Source organism: Lithobates pipiens, unplaced genomic scaffold, assembly GCF_037356315.1.
Source record: "Lithobates pipiens isolate NorthernLeopardFrog02 unplaced genomic scaffold, aLitPip1_a1.2 Scaffold_10, whole genome shotgun sequence".
In the NCBI taxonomy this organism is placed as follows: domain Eukaryota; kingdom Metazoa; phylum Chordata; class Amphibia; order Anura; family Ranidae; genus Lithobates; species Lithobates pipiens.
Window position 1 is genome coordinate 362,531 of NW_027507686.1, and position 13,281 is coordinate 375,811.

The following is a 13,281-nucleotide window of genomic DNA, read 5'->3' on the forward strand; positions in this document are numbered from 1 at the left end:
GTGACCAGCGCTCTGTGTGTTATGAAGTCCTGTGCCCAGCGCTCTGTGTATTATGAAGTCCTGTGACCAGCGCTCTGTGTGTTATGAAGTCCTGTGCCCAGTGCTCTGTGTATTATGAAGTCCTGTGCCCAGAGCTCTGTGTGTTATGAAGTCCTGTGCCCAGAGCTCTGTGTGTTATGAAGTCCTGTGCCCAGCGCTCTGTGTGTTATGAAGTCCTGTGCCCAGTGCTCTGTGTATTATGAAGTCCTGTGCCCAGCGCTCTGTGTATTATGAAGTCCTGTGCCCAGCGCTCTGTGTATTATGAAGTTCTGTGCCCAGCGTTCTGTTTATTATGAAGTCCAGTGCCCAGCGCTCTGTGTATTATGAAGTCCTGTGCCCAGCGCTCTGTGTATTATGAAGTCCTGTGCCCAGCGCTCTGTGTATTATGAAGTCCTGTGCCCAGCGCTCTGTGTATTATGAAGTCCTGTGCCCAGCGCTCTGTGTATTATGAAGTTCTGTGCCCAGCGCTCTGTGTATTATGAAGTCCCGTGCCCAGCGCTCTGTGTATTATGAAGTCCTGTGCCCAGCGCTCTGTGTATTATGAAGTCCTGTGCCCAGCGCTCTGTGTATTATGAAGTCCTGTGACCAGCGCTCTGTGTATTATGAAGTCCTGTGCCCAGCGCTCTGTGTATTATGAAGTCCTGTGCCCAGCGCTCTGTGTATTATGAAGTCCTGTGCCCAGCGCTCTGTGTATTATGAAGTCCTGTGACCAGCGTTCTGTGTATTATATAGTCCTGTGCCCAGCGCTCTGTGTATTATGAAGTCCTGTGCCCAGCGCTCTGTGTATTATGAAGTCCTGTGCCCAGCAATCTGTGTATTATGAAGTTCTGTGCCCAGCGCTCTGTGTATTATGAAGTCCTGTGCCCAGCGCTCTGTGTATTATGAAGTCCTGTGCCCAGCGCTCTGTGTATTATGAAGTCCTGTGACCAGCGTTCTGTGTATTATATAGTCCTGTGCCCAGCGTTCTGTGTATTATGAAGTCCTGTGCCCAGCGCTCTGTGTATTATGAAGTCCTGTGCCCAGCGCTCTGTGTATTATGAGGTCCTGTGCCCAGCGCTCTGAGTATTATGAAGTCCTGTGCCCAGCGATCTGTGTATTATGAAGTCCTGTACCCAGCGCTCTGTGTATTATATAGTCCTGTGCCCAGCGCTCTGTGTATTATGAAGTTCTGTGCCCAGCGCTCTGTGTATTATATAGTCCTGTGCCCAGCGCTCTGTGTATTATGAAGTCCTGTGCCCAGCGCTCTGTGTATTATGAAGTCCTGTGCCCAGCGCTCTGTGTATTATGAAGTCCTGTGCCCAGCAATCTGTGTATTATGAAGTTCTGTGCCCAGCGCTCTGTGTATTATATAGTCCTGTGCCCAGCGCTCTGTGTATTATGAAGTCCTGTGACCAGCGCTCTGTGTGTTATGAAGTCCTGTGCCCAGCGCTCTGTGTATTATGAAGTCCTGTGACCAGCGCTCTGTGTGTTATGAAGTCCTGTGCCCAGTGCTCTGTGTATTATGAAGTCCTGTGCCCAGAGCTCTGTGTGTTATGAAGTCCTGTGCCCAGAGCTCTGTGTGTTATGAAGTCCTGTGCCCAGCGCTCTGTGTGTTATGAAGTCCTGTGCCCAGTGCTCTGTGTATTATGAAGTCCTGTGCCCAGCGCTCTGTGTATTATGAAGTCCTGTGCCCAGCGCTCTGTGTATTATGAAGTTCTGTGCCCAGCGTTCTGTTTATTATGAAGTCCAGTGCCCAGCGCTCTGTGTATTATGAAGTCCTGTGCCCAGCGCTCTGTGTATTATGAAGTCCTGTGCCCAGCGCTCTGTGTATTATGAAGTCCTGTGCCCAGCGCTCTGTGTATTATGAAGTCCTGTGCCCAGCGCTCTGTGTATTATGAAGTTCTGTGCCCAGCGCTCTGTGTATTATGAAGTCCCGTGCCCAGCGCTCTGTGTATTATGAAGTCCTGTGCCCAGCGCTCTGTGTATTATGAAGTCCTGTGCCCAGCGCTCTGTGTATTATGAAGTCCTGTGACCAGCGCTCTGTGTATTATGAAGTCCTGTGCCCAGCGCTCTGTGTATTATGAAGTCCTGTGCCCAGCGCTCTGTGTATTATGAAGTCCTGTGCCCAGCGCTCTGTGTATTATGAAGTCCTGTGACCAGCGTTCTGTGTATTATATAGTCCTGTGCCCAGCGCTCTGTGTATTATGAAGTCCTGTGCCCAGCGCTCTGTGTATTATGAAGTCCTGTGCCCAGCAATCTGTGTATTATGAAGTTCTGTGCCCAGCGCTCTGTGTATTATGAAGTCCTGTGCCCAGCGCTCTGTGTATTATGAAGTCCTGTGCCCAGTGCTCTGTGTATTATGATGAAATCCTGTGTCCAGCGCTCTGTGTATTATGAAGTTCTGTGACCAGCGCTCTGTGTATTATGAAGTCCTGTGCCCAGCGCTCTGTGTATTATGAAGTCCTGTGCCCAGCGCTCTGTGTATTATGAAGTCCTGTGCCCAGCGCTCTGTGTATTATGAAGTCCTGTGCCCAGTGCTCTGTGTATTATGAAGTCCTGTGCCCAGCGCTCTGTGTATTATGAAGTCCTGTACCCAGCGCTCTGTGTATTATATAGTCCTGTGCCCAGCGCTCTGTGTATTATGAAGTTCTGTGCCCAGCGCTCTGTGTATTATATAGTCCTGTGCCCAGCGCTCTGTGTATTATGAAGTCCTGTGCCCAGCGCTCTGTGTATTATGAAGTCCTGTGCCCAGCGCTCTGTGTATTATGAAGTCCTGTGCCCAGCAATCTGTGTATTATGAAGTTCTGTGCCCAGCGCTCTGTGTATTATATAGTCCTGTGCCCAGCGCTCTGTGTATTATGAAGTCCTGTGACCAGCGCTCTGTGTGTTATGAAGTCCTGTGCCCAGCGCTCTGTGTATTATGAAGTCCTGTGACCAGCGCTCTGTGTGTTATGAAGTCCTGTGCCCAGTGCTCTGTGTATTATGAAGTCCTGTGCCCAGAGCTCTGTGTGTTATGAAGTCCTGTGCCCAGAGCTCTGTGTGTTATGAAGTCCTGTGCCCAGCGCTCTGTGTGTTATGAAGTCCTGTGCCCAGTGCTCTGTGTATTATGAAGTCCTGTGCCCAGCGCTCTGTGTATTATGAAGTCCTGTGCCCAGCGCTCTGTGTATTATGAAGTTCTGTGCCCAGCGTTCTGTTTATTATGAAGTCCAGTGCCCAGCGCTCTGTGTATTATGAAGTCCTGTGCCCAGCGCTCTGTGTATTATGAAGTCCTGTGCCCAGCGCTCTGTGTATTATGAAGTCCTGTGCCCAGCGCTCTGTGTATTATGAAGTCCTGTGCCCAGCGCTCTGTGTATTATGAAGTTCTGTGCCCAGCGCTCTGTGTATTATGAAGTCCCGTGCCCAGCGCTCTGTGTATTATGAAGTCCTGTGCCCAGCGCTCTGTGTATTATGAAGTCCTGTGCCCAGCGCTCTGTGTATTATGAAGTCCTGTGACCAGCGCTCTGTGTATTATGAAGTCCTGTGCCCAGCGCTCTGTGTATTATGAAGTCCTGTGCCCAGCGCTCTGTGTATTATGAAGTCCTGTGCCCAGCGCTCTGTGTATTATGAAGTCCTGTGACCAGCGTTCTGTGTATTATATAGTCCTGTGCCCAGCGCTCTGTGTATTATGAAGTCCTGTGCCCAGCGCTCTGTGTATTATGAAGTCCTGTGCCCAGCAATCTGTGTATTATGAAGTTCTGTGCCCAGCGCTCTGTGTATTATGAAGTCCTGTGCCCAGCGCTCTGTGTATTATGAAGTCCTGTGCCCAGCGCTCTGTGTATTATGAAGTCCTGTGACCAGCGTTCTGTGTATTATATAGTCCTGTGCCCAGCGTTCTGTGTATTATGAAGTCCTGTGCCCAGCGCTCTGTGTATTATGAAGTCCTGTGCCCAGCGCTCTGTGTATTATGAGGTCCTGTGCCCAGCGCTCTGAGTATTATGAAGTCCTGTGCCCAGCGATCTGTGTATTATGAAGTCCTGTACCCAGCGCTCTGTGTATTATATAGTCCTGTGCCCAGCGCTCTGTGTATTATGAAGTTCTGTGCCCAGCGCTCTGTGTATTATATAGTCCTGTGCCCAGCGCTCTGTGTATTATGAAGTCCTGTGCCCAGCGCTCTGTGTATTATGAAGTCCTGTGCCCAGCGCTCTGTGTATTATGAAGTCCTGTGCCCAGCAATCTGTGTATTATGAAGTTCTGTGCCCAGCGCTCTGTGTATTATATAGTCCTGTGCCCAGCGCTCTGTGTATTATGAAGTCCTGTGACCAGCGCTCTGTGTGTTATGAAGTCCTGTGCCCAGCGCTCTGTGTATTATGAAGTCCTGTGACCAGCGCTCTGTGTGTTATGAAGTCCTGTGCCCAGTGCTCTGTGTATTATGAAGTCCTGTGCCCAGAGCTCTGTGTGTTATGAAGTCCTGTGCCCAGAGCTCTGTGTGTTATGAAGTCCTGTGCCCAGCGCTCTGTGTGTTATGAAGTCCTGTGCCCAGTGCTCTGTGTATTATGAAGTCCTGTGCCCAGCGCTCTGTGTATTATGAAGTCCTGTGCCCAGCGCTCTGTGTATTATGAAGTTCTGTGCCCAGCGTTCTGTTTATTATGAAGTCCAGTGCCCAGCGCTCTGTGTATTATGAAGTCCTGTGCCCAGCGCTCTGTGTATTATGAAGTCCTGTGCCCAGCGCTCTGTGTATTATGAAGTCCTGTGCCCAGCGCTCTGTGTATTATGAAGTCCTGTGCCCAGCGCTCTGTGTATTATGAAGTTCTGTGCCCAGCGCTCTGTGTATTATGAAGTCCCGTGCCCAGCGCTCTGTGTATTATGAAGTCCTGTGCCCAGCGCTCTGTGTATTATGAAGTCCTGTGCCCAGCGCTCTGTGTATTATGAAGTCCTGTGACCAGCGCTCTGTGTATTATGAAGTCCTGTGCCCAGCGCTCTGTGTATTATGAAGTCCTGTGCCCAGCGCTCTGTGTATTATGAAGTCCTGTGCCCAGCGCTCTGTGTATTATGAAGTCCTGTGACCAGCGTTCTGTGTATTATATAGTCCTGTGCCCAGCGCTCTGTGTATTATGAAGTCCTGTGCCCAGCGCTCTGTGTATTATGAAGTCCTGTGCCCAGCAATCTGTGTATTATGAAGTTCAGTGCCCAGCGCTCTGTGTATTATGAAGTCCTGTGCCCAGCGCTCTGTGTATTATGAAGTCCTGTGCCCAGTGCTCTGTGTATTATGATGAAATCCTGTGTCCAGCGCTCTGTGTATTATGAAGTTCTGTGACCAGCGCTCTGTGTATTATGAAGTCCTGTGCCCAGCGCTCTGTGTATTATGAAGTCCTGTGCCCAGCGCTCTGTGTATTATGAAGTCCTGTGCCCAGCGCTCTGTGTATTATGAAGTCCTGTGCCCAGTGCTCTGTGTATTATGAAGTCCTGTGCCCAGCGCTCTGTGTATTATGAAGTCCTGTACCCAGCGCTCTGTGTATTATATAGTCCTGTGCCCAGCGCTCTGTGTATTATGAAGTTCTGTGCCCAGCGCTCTGTGTATTATATAGTCCTGTGCCCAGCGCTCTGTGTATTATGAAGTCCTGTGCCCAGCGCTCTGTGTATTATGAAGTCCTGTGCCCAGCGCTCTGTGTATTATGAAGTCCTGTGCCCAGCAATCTGTGTATTATGAAGTTCTGTGCCCAGCGCTCTGTGTATTATATAGTCCTGTGCCCAGCGCTCTGTGTATTATGAAGTCCTGTGACCAGCGCTCTGTGTGTTATGAAGTCCTGTGCCCAGCGCTCTGTGTATTATGAAGTCCTGTGACCAGCGCTCTGTGTGTTATGAAGTCCTGTGCCCAGTGCTCTGTGTATTATGAAGTCCTGTGCCCAGAGCTCTGTGTGTTATGAAGTCCTGTGCCCAGAGCTCTGTGTGTTATGAAGTCCTGTGCCCAGCGCTCTGTGTGTTATGAAGTCCTGTGCCCAGTGCTCTGTGTATTATGAAGTCCTGTGCCCAGCGCTCTGTGTATTATGAAGTCCTGTGCCCAGCGCTCTGTGTATTATGAAGTTCTGTGCCCAGCGTTCTGTTTATTATGAAGTCCAGTGCCCAGCGCTCTGTGTATTATGAAGTCCTGTGCCCAGCGCTCTGTGTATTATGAAGTCCTGTGCCCAGCGCTCTGTGTATTATGAAGTCCTGTGCCCAGCGCTCTGTGTATTATGAAGTCCTGTGCCCAGCGCTCTGTGTATTATGAAGTTCTGTGCCCAGCGCTCTGTGTATTATGAAGTCCCGTGCCCAGCGCTCTGTGTATTATGAAGTCCTGTGCCCAGCGCTCTGTGTATTATGAAGTCCTGTGCCCAGCGCTCTGTGTATTATGAAGTCCTGTGACCAGCGCTCTGTGTATTATGAAGTCCTGTGCCCAGCGCTCTGTGTATTATGAAGTCCTGTGCCCAGCGCTCTGTGTATTATGAAGTCCTGTGCCCAGCGCTCTGTGTATTATGAAGTCCTGTGACCAGCGTTCTGTGTATTATATAGTCCTGTGCCCAGCGCTCTGTGTATTATGAAGTCCTGTGCCCAGCGCTCTGTGTATTATGAAGTCCTGTGCCCAGCAATCTGTGTATTATGAAGTTCTGTGCCCAGCGCTCTGTGTATTATGAAGTCCTGTGCCCAGCGCTCTGTGTATTATGAAGTCCTGTGCCCAGTGCTCTGTGTATTATGATGAAATCCTGTGTCCAGCGCTCTGTGTATTATGAAGTTCTGTGACCAGCGCTCTGTGTATTATGAAGTCCTGTGCCCAGCGCTCTGTGTATTATGAAGTCCTGTGCCCAGCGCTCTGTGTATTATGAAGTCCTGTGCCCAGCGCTCTGTGTATTATGAAGTCCTGTGCCCAGAGCTCTGTGTATTATGAAGTCCTGTGCCCAGTGCTCTGTGTATTATGAGGTGATGTGCCCAGCGCTCTGTGTATTATGAAGTCCTGTGCCCAGCGCTCTGTGTATTATGAAGTCCTGTGCTGGGTACTGGGGATCTCCTTTTCTGTATTGGGGATCTCCGGTCGTTGTCCGGCTTCCCCGGTGTGGCTGATTTTTAAACAGTAAAGCAAAAGGGAGGAAAAGATGTTGCACAAAATATCAGAATTTTTAACAATTGTTCTTTATTTTTAGTTTTGGATAAATTTGGTCGGAGTGGAACTTTCGGTTTTCATTCCTGTCTGTGACTCCATTGGAGGATTTCCCGTCACTCCCTCTGACAGCCGGACAGCAGAGCACCTCTTACCGGGACAAGAAGACACAGATGGTAAAAATTACCTAATAAAGGTACTTAATGTGATTGTAGCCGTATTAGTGCAATTGTGACAGAGAAAATTGAGTACTGTCCGTGATACTTTTTTTATTTGCACTAACATACAATTTTTCAGGACAAGCTTTCGGGGTATGTCCCCTTCTTCAAGGTCCAAGCAGTACTCGAAGCTTGTCCTGAAAAATTGTATGTTAGTGCAAATAAAAAAAGTATCACGGACAGTACTCAATTTTCTCTAATAAAGGTAGGAACCCTTCCCCTGCGTTACTGGAAACCGTCTTCTTTTCTGCCTCTCACCCACCTCAACATGTACAATATAATCGATAAAAATCCCCCCTCCACCAAATGATTTGGGCCAGTGCACAAAGAAAGGTTCATAAAGACATGGATGGGCAAGTTTGGGGTGAAGAAACTTGATTGGCCTGCACAGAGTCCTGACCTCAGCCCGATAGAGCACCGTTGGGTTGAGTTAGAGTGAAGACTGTGAGCCAGGCCTTCTCGTCCAACATCAGTGCCTGACCTCACAAATGTGCTTCTGGAAGAATGGTCAAACATTCCCATAGACACCCTCCTAAACCTTGTGGACGGCCTTTCCAGAAGAGGTGAACCTGTTATAGATGCAAAGGGCCAACTCAATATTGAACCCTCTGGACTAAGACTGGGATGTCATTAGAGGTTATGTGTAGTGATGGCCGAACGGTTCGCCCGGCGGTCGTTTCGCGGCGAATTTCCGACTTTCGCCGTCCGCGGGTTCGAACGCCTTTTTCCGTCGTTCGCCCCGGCGGACTTACGTGTTTAATGTATACAAGAACTTTAACCTTTCGTGACACGTTTATCATGTGTTACAGGACAACCAATTGAGACATGACAGCTCATGGACACTTGGACATTCCCCCTAACCTATAAATACACCCGATCCGGTGGCCATTTTACATTCTTTCTTCTGTCACTGTAGGGAAAGGATCCTGTGTGGAGTAGGGACAGAGAAAACGCTAGCTATTTGGTACACAAAAGTTCTTTTCAGGACTGGTATAGGTGTTAGGTCAGCAGCCTGAGTTTCTTTTGTCAGTTTAGATAAAGGGACAGAGCGCTGTATGCTGCTATTTTAGGGACAGCTCAGCCAGATTAGTCTTTCTTCATCATCATCATCATCATCATCATTAGCTGTTACTATCAGGTCCACAAAAGAGCTGTTCCAGCTAATCGTTCCAGCCTACTCTTTTTTGCCAATTTGTATAGGGACAGGCAGGAAGCAGTGTGTCAGGCAGTGAGGATAATTTTAAAGACTTGCTGTTACTATTAGTTCCACAAAGGTTCTTTTCAGGACTGGTATCAGTGGTACGGTAATAGGCTTGTACACGTATAATATTCTTTCTTCCAAATATAGAAAGAATATTATACTTGACTGCTGCCCTTCTGCTGCAGTCTGCTAATCATTCACAACTCACTTGTTCCACAAAGCTCTTTATCAGGACTGGTAACTTGGTCTGTCTAGGGTGCTACGGTACATAGGCTTGGGTGCGGTACAGTCTGCTGTTCTGTAAGGACCGCTATCGGTCCACAATACATAGGGTTGCCGTGCACTACTGCTGACCGCTGCCCTATACTGCAGCAGTCCTTCAGCGGTATAGGGACTGACGCACAGTCTGCTAAACACTAATACACAACCTGCTTGGTCCACAAAAGTTCTTATAAGGACTGGTAACTTGGTATAGGGTGCTACGGTACATAGGCCTGAGTGCAGTACAGTCTGCTGTTCTGTAAGGACCGCTATCGGTCCACAATACATAGGGTTGCCGTGCACTACTGCTGACCGCTGCCCTATACTGCAGCAGTCCTTCATTGGTATAGGGACTGACGTACAGTCTGCTAATCACTAACACACAACCTGCTTGGTCCACAAAAGTTCTTATAAGGACTGGTAACTTGGTATAGGGTGCTACGGTACATAGGCCTGAGTGCAGTACAGTCTGCTGTTCTGTAAGGACCGCTATCGGTCCACAATACATAGGGTTGCCGTGCACTACTGCTGACCGCTGCCCTATACTGCAGCAGTCCTTCATTGGTATAGGGACTGACGTACAGTCTGCTAATCACTAACACACAACCTGCTTGGTCCACAAAAGTTCTTATAAGGACTGGTAACTTGGTATAGGGTGCTACGGTACATAGGCCTGAGTGCGTTACAGTCTGCTGTTCTGTAAGGACCGCTATCGGTCCACAATACATAGGGTTGCCGTGCACTACTGCTGACCGCTGCCCTATACTGCAGCAGTCCTTCAGCGGTATAGGGACTGACGCACAGTCTGCTAAACACTAACACACAACCTGCTTGGTCCACAAAAGTTTTTATAAGGACTGGTAACTTGGTATAGGGTGCTACGGTACATAGGCCTGAGTGCAGTACAGTCTGCTGTTCTGTAAGGACCGCTATCGGTCCACAATACATAGGGTTGCCGTGCACTACTGCTGACCGCTGCCCTATACTGCAGCAGTCCTTCATTGGTATAGGGACTGACGTACAGTCTGCTAATCACTAACACACAACCTGCTTGGTCCACAAAAGTTCTTATAAGGACTGGTAACTTGGTATAGGGTGCTACGGTACATAGGCCTGAGTGCGTTACAGTCTGCTGTTCTGTAAGGACCGCTATCGGTCCACAATACATAGGGTTGCCGTGCACTACTGCTGACCGCTGCCCTATACTGCAGCAGTCCTTCATTGGTATAGGGACTGACGTACAGTCTGCTAATCACTAACACACAACCTGCTTGTTCCACAAAAGTTCTTATAAGGACTGGTAACTTGGTATAGGGTGCTACGGTACATAGGCCTGAGTGCGGTACAGTCTGCTGTTCTGTAAGGACCGCTATCGGTCCACAATAGATAGGGTTGACGTGCACCACTGCTGACCGCTGCCCTATACTGCAGCAGTCCTTCAGCGGTATAGGGACTGACGTACAGTCTGCTAATCACTAACACACAACCTGCTTGGTCCACAAAAGTTCTTATAAGGACTGGTAACTTGGTATAGGGTGCTACGGTACATAGGCTTGAGTGCGGTACAGTCTGCTGTTCTGTAAGGACCGCTATCGGTCCACAATACATAGGGTTGCCGTGCACTACTGCTGACCGCTGCCCTATACTGCAGCAGTCCTTCAGCGGTATAGGGACTGACGTACAGTCTGCTAAACACTAATACACAACCTGCTTGGTCCACAAAAGTTCTTATAAGGACTGGTAACTTGGTATAGGGTGCTACGGTACATAGGCTTGAGTGCGGTACAGTCTGCTGTTCTGTAAGGACCGCTATCGGTCCACAATAGATAGGGTTGACGTGCACCACTGCTGACCGCTGCCCTATACTGCAGCAGTCCTTCAGCGGTATAGGGACTGACGTACAGTCTGCTAAACACTAATACACAACCTGCTTGGTCCACAAAAGTTCTTATAAGGACTGGTAACTTGGTATAGGGTGCTACGGTACATAGGCTTGAGTGCGGTACAGTCTGCTGTTCTGTAAGGACCGCTATCGGTCCACAATAGATAGGGTTGACGTGCACCACTGCTGACCGCTCACCTATACTGCAGCAGTCCTTCAGCGGTATAGGGACTGACGTACAGTCTGCTAATCACTAACACACAACCTGCTTGTTCCACAAAAGTTCTTATAAGGACTGGTAACTTGGTATAGGGTGCTACGGTACATAGGCTTGAGTGCGGTACAGTCTGCTGTTCTGTAAGGACCGCTATCGGTCCACAATAGATAGGGTTGACGTGCACCACTGCTGACCGCTGCCCTATACTGCAGCAGTCCTTCAGCGGTATAGGGACTGACGTACAGTCTGCTAAACACTAATACACAACCTGCTTGGTCCACAAAAGTTCTTATAAGGACTGGTAACTTGGTATAGGGTGCTACGGTACATAGGCTTGAGTGCGGTACAGTCTGCTGTTCTGTAAGGACCGCTATCGGTCCACAATAGATAGGGTTGACGTGCACCACTGCTGACCGCTGCCCTATACTGCAGCAGTCCTTCAGCGGTATAGGGACTGACGTACAGTCTGCTAAACACTAATACACAACCTGCTTGGTCCACAAAAGTTCTTATAAGGACTGGTAACTTGGTATAGGGTGCTACGGTACATAGGCTTGAGTGCGGTACAGTCTGCTGTTCTGTAAGGACCGCTATCGGTCCACAATAGATAGGGTTGACGTGCACCACTGCTGACCGCTCACCTATACTGCAGCAGTCCTTCAGCGGTATAGGGACTAAGAGTTTTGTCACAGGGTCATTTAAAAAATGACATGCAGAGGAAGAGGCAGGCCCTTCCGCAGGGGTGGTAGGGGTAGGGCAGGAGCAACAGGCTTGAGCCAAAGTGGGAAGTTGCAGAAGGTGCGTTCAATTACTTTAAAGGATGCACCAGACTTGGTTGAGTGGCTCGCTCAGCCTTACTCTTCTGCACCCTCCTCATCCTCTCGATCTGCACCCTCTTCTTCACTCTCTGCTATGTGCACCCCCAAAGACACTACCACCAACAACACGACCACCACCACCACCACCACATACCTTCCGCTTGAGTCACTGGAATTATTTTCCGATCCATATCAAGAGGACATTTCTGATGCGCAGCCACTCTTGGTATTGGATCAGGAAGAGGAGGTAGCAACAAGCGCTACTCAGCAGTCTGACGCCAGTACCCAGATCAGCCCAAGGAGGAGGTTGGTCCCCGGTGTTGCTGCCTACTCTACTTATAGCGGTGGGGAAGGTGACGTTGATGATGACGTGTCTAGTGATGTCACGTGGGTGCCCACAAGAGAGGAAGAGGAGGGGAGTTCAGAGGGAGATATGGACCAGCAGATAGGGAGGAGAAGCAGCAATGACTTACATTGCACAGCAGGGACAAAGCAGACTGCAAATGTATCAGGAGCGAGTCATCGACCATGTACGGTCACATCTGGCGCTCCCAGGACACCGGCACATGGCTCCGCAGTGTGGGCTTTTTTTAACGTGTCCGCTGCTGACAATAGCGTTGCCATCTGCAATCTTTGCAGTCAACGCGTTAGTCGCGGTAAGCCCAATACTCACCTAGGGACGACCGCCTTAAGAAGGCACATGAGCAGCCATCACCGAGCCCAGTGGGAGCAACGGAACACACAAAGCCACACTGCAGGCTCTCACCGTCCAGCCTCGTCTTCTACTTCTCCTTCTCCTCTCTCCTCACAATTGTCCTCCACTCCACCTTCCATCACGCCAAGCTCACATTTTTCTGCAAAAAGGCAGGCTTCCGTGGGCCTAATGTTTGAGCGTAAAAAAATGATGACGCCGGATAACCCTCTTGCCCAACGGTTGGCGGCTGGCTTGTCAGAACTCATAGCCCGCCAACTACTGCCATATAAACTGGTGGACTCGGAGGCCTTTCGCAAATTTGTGGCCATTGGAACACCACAATGGAAGGTCCCAGGAAGGAAGTATTTCTCAGAGAAGGGCATCCCAGAGCTATATGGCCATGTTCAGCGGCAAGTGAATGTATCTCTGGCACACAGTGTCGGTGCCAAGATACATCTGACCACAGACACGTGGTCTAGCAAACACGGGCAGGGAAGGTATATCAGTTTTACTGCCCACTGGGTGAACCTTCTGACGGCCGTCAAGCATGTAACCCGTGGCACCCGTGTAGATTTGGTTTTACCGCCACGGATTGCATGCAGGCCTGACTCTTCTTCTCCTCCTCCTACTCCATCCTCCTCCCTCTCCTCCTCAGCTGCCTCCTCCTTTTCCGCTGCTAGCGTCTCTTCCACTGCACCGCCCAAGCTCCCCAGAACCTATTCCACATGCCAGGTGAGACGTTGCCATGCCGTGCTGCGTCTGTTGTGCCTGGAAGCAAAGAGCCACACTGGCCCGGCACTCCTTTCAGCTTTGCGTTCACAGGCAGATGAGTGGCTAACACCGCTCAATTTGACAGTTGGTAAA